Source organism: Sarcophilus harrisii, chromosome 2 (assembly GCF_902635505.1).
Source record: "Sarcophilus harrisii chromosome 2, mSarHar1.11, whole genome shotgun sequence".
In the NCBI taxonomy this organism is placed as follows: domain Eukaryota; kingdom Metazoa; phylum Chordata; class Mammalia; order Dasyuromorphia; family Dasyuridae; genus Sarcophilus; species Sarcophilus harrisii.
The window spans coordinates 499,057,161-499,066,336 of record NC_045427.1 but is presented as its reverse complement, the minus strand read 5'-3'; the positions used below and the strand labels follow the sequence as shown (position 1 = coordinate 499,066,336).

Below are 9,176 nucleotides of genomic sequence, written 5' to 3'. Positions count from 1 at the left end.
TTCAAAATTATTTGATTTTGTTATCTATTTTACTTTTAGAAACATTTGTACCTTCCAAAGGATGAAACTTAGACCCTGAGAGATGAAGATCACACAATTAATTGAAGAGTTTGAATTAGAACCTGTTTAACTTCTAAACCAGTTCCCTATTAGTTATGCTATATTGTTATATATTGACAATGTAAAGACACAACTACTATTCTAAGTTACCTAGGCTTATTACTTTGGAAGACATTTTCAACTTTGTGGTTCCCCTCACTCCCTATAGTCAATAATTTCCCAACTCTTGCTGGTTTTACCTCTGTTTATTCTATCTAGAATAAGTCAACATACCTTTAATCTAGCTTCTCTCCATTCATATCATAACATCTTGTTTCAATTATTTAACTAGGCTCTTGGACTCTAGTTCTGCTGCCCAGTTACTGATATTCATTTAAAAATGTATATTGCTATTTTTAAATTTTTACAGTATTTTCATTTCTAAATATATACCTCTCTCTTCTACTACCCAGCAAGCCACCTCTTATAAAAAAGAAAAGGAAGGAACAAAAATAGAAGGGAAAAAGCAATTCAACAAAACTCTACATCATGTAAGTATGATAATATGTGTAATTTTCTTTATTCACAGACCCCATCTCTTCTACATTTTCTCTTCAGGGATGAGATTATTCATTATAATTATTTAGTGTTTAATTATATTATTTTTGTTCTTTGCATTGTTATATATTTCCCCACTAATTCTGTTTACTTAACTTTGCGTCATTTAGTAAAAAGTGTTATCTACTTCTCATTTCTTAAAGCACAATTATATTTTACCACATTAATATATCACAATTTGTTTAGCTCTTCCCCAATGGATGGGCATCTATTTTATTTACATTTATTTGCTACCATAAATAATTCTATAATGAATATTTTGGTAAATAGACCTTTTCTTTTGCTCTTTAATCTTTGGGGATATCTGCCTACTAGGAGAATCTATGGATCAAAGATTATGGACTTTAGAGTCACTTTCTTAAATTAATTCCAAATTGATTTCCAGATCAGATAGACCAATTTGCAGGTATACCACTAATGTATCTGTTTTTCTGAAGCCCTTTTAACATTAACTATTTTCACCTTTTATAGTTTATGTCAATTTACTAGGTGTGTGAAACTCCTGAGTTGTTTTGCCTTGTATTTCTCTTTATCTTTATTGACTTGGGGTGGGGTATCAGTCTTTCATAAGGTTGTTAATGGTTTATCAATACCCAAGTCTTGCTAATTCCTCTATTTTTCTTACCCTTTAAGGGAGGAGTGAGGAGTCTCTGACCACCAGCTATATAATGTCTGTGAAATCAATTGAATAATCAGCCTGAAATGATGATGAGCTGAAAATTAAGACAGTCTCCCACTACTTGAGCTCTATAAATTGATAATTTTGTATGGCCCATGGGAATGATATCATAAATAACCAAATGGTTCTTGGGAGAGAAAAAATATTCCCCATCCCTGCTTTGGTTTTCTATATTCATGTTAGTTCTCTGTACATTTTGGATATCAAAACTTTATTAAGCAAAAATGTTTTCCTTAATTGTCAACTTTTCTTCTTATATGAGTGGCACTGATTTTGGTGGTGGTGGTGGTGGGGACATTTCATTTTTCATCCAAACAAAATAATCTAGTTTTTTGTTTTTTCTGATCAGCTTTATCCCTTGTTTGGTTAAGAATTCCTTAGCCATAGCTATGCAAGTTATTTGCTCTGATTCACTGTTATTTTTTTATGTGACCTTTAATATTTCAGTCATTTATGCGAGTTTGTTATGTCATGTATTGGTCCAAACCTAATCTCTACCAAACTGTTTTCTGTTTGCCTAACAGTTCTGATAAAAAAAAAAAAAAAGGGAGTTGTTCTTCAAGTAATTTATGTTCTCACATTTGTCACAATGTAACATTTTTTAAGCACAATGTTTGACAGTGTAACTCCCCTCTCCTGGAAGCTTCAGAGGTTCCTTATTGCCCCTACAATGAAATACAAATTTTTAAATAGCAGTTAGAGCTTCTCAATCTGCCTCCAATTTGTTGGTCTGGATGATTTCACATTACTCCTATGTGAGTACTCTGTATTCCAGTTAATAAATTGCTTACCCATATATCATCTCACAGCTAGATAGCCCAGTAAATAAGAGTTTTAGTCCCAGAGTTAAAAAGTGAGTTCAGATCTGGATTTAGGCACTTAATAGGTAAATCATTTAATCCCCTTGACCTTAGTTTATTCGCATATAAAATGGGGATAACAGAAGCTCCTACTTCATAATATTGTTGTAAGCATTTAAATGAGTTAACATATGTAAAAACACATTATAAACCCTTAAAGCTACATATAATATACATATATTTTGTGTAGAATTTATATTTATACATATACACACATACACACACACATATATATACACCATATTAATGCTATATATGCTATATAAATGCTAGCTACAAAAAAAATCTGAAAATGAAATTGAGGAAGTCCTAAAGGTTGAAATAAACAAATTAGCAATTGATTGTAAAGAAAATAGATAGATAGATAGATAAAGATAGATATTCAATAGATATTCAATCCAATTCAAGTTGGAATTATTCCAGGGTTACAAATATGGTTCATGATTAGGAACATGATTATATCACATAATTATACCAATTAAATAGATGTGGAAAAAGTCTTTGACAAATGAAATTCGTGTGTCCCCAAAACCTCGAAATGTATATAAACATACATGTTTATATAAATCATATGAAATGGGTGCCTCAAATCCCATTTATGTAAGACTTTCCTCATTGTTGGAGATTGATTATTTAATATTTCATGACTTTGTGAAGGGCAGATTTGTTGTGATTCTGGTCTTCTGGGTTCCAGCTTTTAGAGAGAAAAGACATATGCAGTTCCAGATTCTCTTCAGATCTCTGAAGGGAAAGAAAGACCGAGGAGTTATCAGTCTCAATCATGTCCCTATTCCTAGAACTTTGTCTTACATTTAAGAGCTTGTACTCTCTCTCTTAGTTAAGCTGAGTTTTCTCTCATTTCATCTGTGTTTTATCTGGCATAAATTGTTCTATGTACACTTTCTTTGATTATTAATTTTTTTTTTGCTATCAATCAATTTAAATATATGGCGTTCATTTCTACTTGCTATGTGTGTTCATTGTGGAACTAGGATCTAGTGGAAAGAGAATCAATCCGTGTGTGTGTGTGTGTGTGTGTGTTTGTAACTTGAGACCTTCTCTTTTAAGGGATAGTGATCAGAAACACAGTTTCAGTCTTGAACCAAAATAATTTCCCCTGGACTAAAAATATTTAAGGTAGCAGCAGATAGAATTCTAGCCAAGTACCCATCTCTCTGAAGAGAGCAGAATAGCCAACCTCTGGCACCTGCATCCTGTTTCCTCTATTAGAAAGAATTAATATCCCTATGAAAAGATTAAGGGGAGGAGATTCCAGAGATGATTCTTCTTGCCTTTCTTTGAGATGCATATAGACATAACCATGTGAACAGATAATAACCTAAACAGTTAGATCAATAATCTACATACTCCTTTATATTCCCATGCTCACAAAATACTATAGTGTTGAATAATAATCTAAAAAATTAGAAATATATTCATTATTCATGCCCAGATAGGACCAATATAATAATAATGTTGAAACTATTTGGATTGATTACTACATCAGTCAGTCTATCCAAAAATTTATTTATTTATTGAGAAAAAATTTATTTGGAGGAAGAAAAAAGTCTAGGTTTTCAAAAGAAATCATGAAAATTATAGCATGAATGGGGAATGATACTTCTAAACCTTAGATTATATTAGAAAGCAATAATCATCAAAACTATTTGGCTCATTGAAACTAACTAGATAAGCAAGAATCAGAGAAAATCCAATAACATTTTTGATAAACTGTAAAACATTTGGAAATAGATTGATCTAAAAAAATTTTTACCCATCAAGTTTAATTTTTAATAAGTCCTTTGCAAACATTGAGTGCTATATAATTTTTTGTTAGTTTTAAGCTCCTTAACATGAGTTAAATTATGAGTATTACTTCTGATTCTCCTTAACCAACCTTTTCTCCCATTCTCTCATCTTGAATGAAAAATTATAAATCTCTTGATTTATCATGGTTATGTCTATATGTTTTATTGGAGTGATAGGAGCAAAGGTTGACATGAGAGAAAAGAGATAATCTATAAAGAGGAAAACATGAGAATGGGAGTAGGGGTGAAAAAGACAAACAGGATTTGGAATAATAAAGGTCACTAGAAACTGACTGAAGGACCACATAATCTGTTCAAGTATCATGAATTGTCCATCTTATTACACTAACTCTTAGTGATTTCATAGTTCCTCTGTTAATTTGTATATATTAATTTATTGCTATTAAAGATTTATACCTAAAAACCCCAAAGAATCCAGTAAAGCTTATGTGCAAAGAAGCTTTCTATCCATTTTGTAAATGCTTGGAGAATGTAAGACTTGGCTTTAAGTCTCATCTTTAGAAGGTTTAGATGGCAAATATACTGAAACTGTGCTGTTGATAAACATCCATGATCCATGATAAACTCCATGATCTTTCATCTTCTCATACACTACTGGCACTGAATTGGAAATGGTATTAGAAGGACTCATAAAGACATTTTTGGGAATATTTCTTGAATATCTTTCCCTTGCTAATTTGATAAATCTCTTCTTTTAGATATTTTCAGTTTTTTTTCCCCCGACATAACAGCTCATCTTTTCTTGTCATCTTTTTCTTCCATTCCTCTCTAATGTATACAAGATGATCTTTTTGTTTCCAAGATATTTTAGGCCAATGTTTATGTCTTTTATGTTGCTAAACATTTCAGTTATAGAATCACATTCTCTCAATTCCCACTGATCAGTTCAATGCCCTAAAATGTCCATATAGTGTTTGACTCACTCTATGACTTTTTATGACACTTTAAGCTGCGTTTGGACCTCATTCCTATAACTAGAGTATTCCAGAATTTCTGATTTGCTGAACTCCTGGGGACCTGCTTCTATTCTTTTCTCCTGATTTATCACCATATAAGCTTACATTTATTTACTCCAGAACTTACCACTGTATCTGGACTCTTTTCTCTTCTACTCATGGTGGGTGTATTCTGATGAAACTCATTGGCTCATGTTTGCTTATCTTCTCCTTTGTTGCTATTAATATTTCTTGGGTGGGCAGAATATGTCTGGAGGAAAGCAAAGTTTCAGAGACAAAATAGTAGCATATCTTCATATGTCCTAACATCAGACTTTAGTCTTTCAGTCAATAAGCATGTATTAATAGTCTACTCTGTGCCAGGCCTTAAGATTACAAATAAAGAATGAAACATTTTTTTCTCATAATGAATTTATATTTAAAGAGAAATAATACAATAGAATAAAACAGTAGTTAAATGCAAGACAGGGAGGGAAAGCATTGGTATTTGGGAGAACTCAATAAAGGCTTCAAGTATAAGGTAATGAACAATATTTTGAAAGAAGGGAGTCTCTGAGGGGGTCATAAAGAAAAAAGTATATTCTAGTCATGGGGAATGACCAGCATATATATAGGACAGGAGATGGAGATTCATATATAAGAAAGAGAGGGTCAATTTAGCTGAATTATATAGTATGGGAAAAGGAATAATGAATAATAAGGTTAGAAATTCTTCTGTCTAGCTTTCAAGACCCTTCATAACCAAAATCAACTTTTTTGGTTATAAAGAGTCTTGAAAGCTAAATAGAAGAATTTCTAATTTATTGTAGAGAAAATAGGGAGCTGCTTGAGTATATTGAATAGAGGAAAGACATAGTCAAATCTATATGAAAGGAAAATCACTGGCAACAGTTTGGACTTGAAAGGAGAGACTTGGGAAATGAAGTCTAATAATCTAGGTGAGAAGTGCTTAGGTATTGACCTATGATAATGATTGTATCAGCAGATATTATAAGGGAGAAATTAAACATTTAAAAAAGGCAAGATTTGGTACCTTATTGGATGTGCAAGGTAATGAAAAATGATGAGTCAAGGACAATACTGAGGTTAAAACCTGGGAGACTTAGAATGGTGATACCTTAAATAGAAATAAATGAATGAAAAAGGAAGTGTTTTTGAACATTTTGAATTTGTAATCTGTGGGATATTCAGTTTGAAATGTCTAATAGACATTTGGCAAGACTGAGGCTCAGGATCTCCTCAAGGCTGGTTATATAGATCTTTGGGTCATCTACATAAAGATGATATAACAGTGAGAAAAGATCATGAGATTTTTCCATTATAGCATTTGTAATTCTGTAGAGAGCAGTTTCAATGGAGTGTTGGTTAGAATTCAGATTACAAAGGCCTGAGAAATAGTGGAGAGGAAGGGAAGTGAAGTCAGTAATTATAGGAGATTTCTAGAAATTTGAGAGAGGATTATAGCTTGAAGGGAACATTTAGGGAAAATAGTTATCCTTGTTTTGGAAAGGGAGACAGATATATTTAAAGGTGGTATGGAAGTTACCAGTAGATAAGGAGAAATTAAAGATTTGGGGAGAGGAGGTAGAATTACTGAGATTGCAATATTCTGGAAAACTCAAGAGAGGACAGAATGTAATGGTGTTGCCCTTGGCTAGGAGAAGAGTTGCTTTAAAAGACTAAAGGAAAGAGTAGAATGGAGAAGTAGGGCAAAAAAAATGGGTGTAGGGAGAAGCTGAATGATAGGAAGCTGAGATCATATAGTATAATGTTAAAGTTTTGCATTAGAAAATGGAACACTTGAGAGTAATGACTGCTAGATCCAGAGTGAGAGATCCAGACACATAAGGGATTGGGCAGAATTAAAATGGAGTCCTTAGAAGCTGAAATGAGATGGATACATTTTAGTCATTAACAAAAAGGGCAGAGTAATACAGGTGTCAAACCAAATCCTTCAGGGATTTTTGGAGGTTTTTCAATTACATAGACATATCTTTCACCATAATTCCATCTTCTCATTTTTCTGTTTCCTCAAGTAGCTTTAGGAATTTTGGAAAACAGAATCCACCAGATTCTATTTGAAAAACAAACCGTTAAAACCAGTGCTACCTACAATTTGCCTATACCAGAAACCGAATCTCTATGTAATCTATGGAAAACTACATTTCTCTTTTTGTCCTCCCCATTTGTCAGGCACTCTCTCATTCTTTGCTGTGCTATGCATGAAGATCAAAACCTTGATCATCTTATGCCCCATGGTGACCTATCTCAGAACAGTCTTCCATAGGTCCATGGGGTATTATCTTTCTGGTCCCAAGAGTCAGTCTTTACTTTTCCTCTGAATTTGTCACTCTTATTTTCCCTCTAAAACAGGACTGAATCTCAGAAGCAGTGTAAATAGTAGCTGGATAAAGACCACCGCCATTCTTTGATGGAGGACCACCCTGGAAAGAAGACAATGGGCAAGCTAAGCAGTGGCCATAGGTGAAGTTCACTTTCATTCCCTCCTTCCAGTGCCCATCTCCAGGGCTGTGCCTTTCAGGTTGGCATTCTCCTGGCATGCACTTTCTTGGGTCTTAGCTTTGTAAAGATTCCTTTTAAGTTGATGTTTCCTTTTTTTCCAGGTAGGCTGCTAACAACAGATGAAGTACGCTGGAGGGAGCTAAATGTCAGATGGAAACAATTTAGAAATTACAATCATCTCCTCATAGTGATGGCAAGGGCTATGGCTATCCGAGACTTTATTAATCATCAGCCTCTTCCTTAACCTACATTTAGTTTCCTTCATCTCTTTCTCCGTATTTCATCCACATAGAGATAGAGTTAAGTTAAATTTAAGACTGGGGACAGCGGGGGGTAGAGACAAAAGCAACACAGAACAGTTTAATGGGTTGGGAAAAAAATCATTAGGGGAGAGAATGTGGAAAGGAAAGGCAAAGCGATTTATATAGCATTTATATAGTATCCATTATCCATTATGTGCTAAGCATTGTGTGATAAGCACTTTGGGAATATCATCTGATCCCCAAAACAATTTAAGTTAGATGCTGTTATGATCACCCCTTTAATACTGAGTCAAGCAGAAGTTGGGTGTCATGTTCAGGTCAAGTAAGTAAGTAAGAGTCTAAGGCTTAATGTCAGATTTGAATTCGGGTCTTCCTCATTCCAGGCCCAGCATTACCACCAACCAAGAATCAGAAGAACAACACTTCAGAATGGTCCATAATCCATCTGTAGTCTATCTCATTTTCAGCAACAACCTTCTCTATATTGGAATATATATTACATTAGATCCAAAGCTTTTCCTGATTCCCCTTAATTTTCGTACTTTCTATTGATTATTTCCAATTTATCCTGTACATAGCTTGTTTATAACCTACTTTTTTACATATTGTCTTCCTCATTAGATGCTGAGACTGTCCTTATCTTTTTTTGTATTTCCCATAAGTGCCTGGCACTCTGTAGGCACTTATGAATGTGTAGTGACTGAGAAACAATCCATTTCGTACTTCCACCCATTGTTATGTCAAAGTATGTCTTTAAAATAGTGAAAAGAGCTCTTTTTTGGGGAGAAATATCTTATTACTATGTTTATTTGTTTTTAGTAATTTAGTAATTTAGGCAAACTTTCCTCATCACCACCACCACCAAGGTCTAATATATGAAAAAACTTGAAGGCTAAGAATGAAAGCCCCAAAAAGTTAAAAACAACAAAAAAAAACTATAGACCCTCAAGATAGAATGGAGGGAGGGGAGTGAATGAGAGGAAATTATAGGGAAAGGAGTAAGAAAAAAATGTGAAAAATGAAAGGAAAAGAGCAAAAGGATATTGGTACAGAAAGACATAGGGTCAGAAAAAAAAAGGGCAGAGAGATTAAGGAGCATGCTAGAAAAAGAAGGAAGTGTAGCCTAGAAAAAGAATGGCAACAGGAGAAAGGAAAGAGTAAGGCTTGAAGTTAACATCCAGAATTTGGAAAACTACTCTATTCCTCTCCTTCATATCTTCCACATTCTCTTCCTTGAGCTGAATTATTTTTCAGTCTCTGAAGCTTCTAGTTAGTCTAGGTATAATCTAATACATGGTTTCTTCTTCAAGGCTCTGTTGATAGTAAAAAAAAAATATTTCTCTAAACATCTCCCACACCTACTGAGAGTTACAATTCACATCTTTTTAATTTTTTTTATTTTAACATTT

At 33.6% G+C, this 9,176-nt stretch overlaps 1 long non-coding RNA gene across 1 annotated transcript; it reads left to right on the top strand.

Moving 5' to 3' along the window:
• The first annotated feature begins 497 nt into the window (after window positions 1-497).
• On the top strand, window positions 498-8,350 carry LOC116421826. The gene is made up of 3 exons (XR_004232373.1): window positions 498-590; window positions 7,355-7,523; window positions 7,606-8,350. It is a non-coding gene; the product is annotated as an uncharacterized LOC116421826 (long non-coding RNA).
• The last annotated feature ends 826 nt before the right edge of the window (window positions 8,351-9,176 follow it).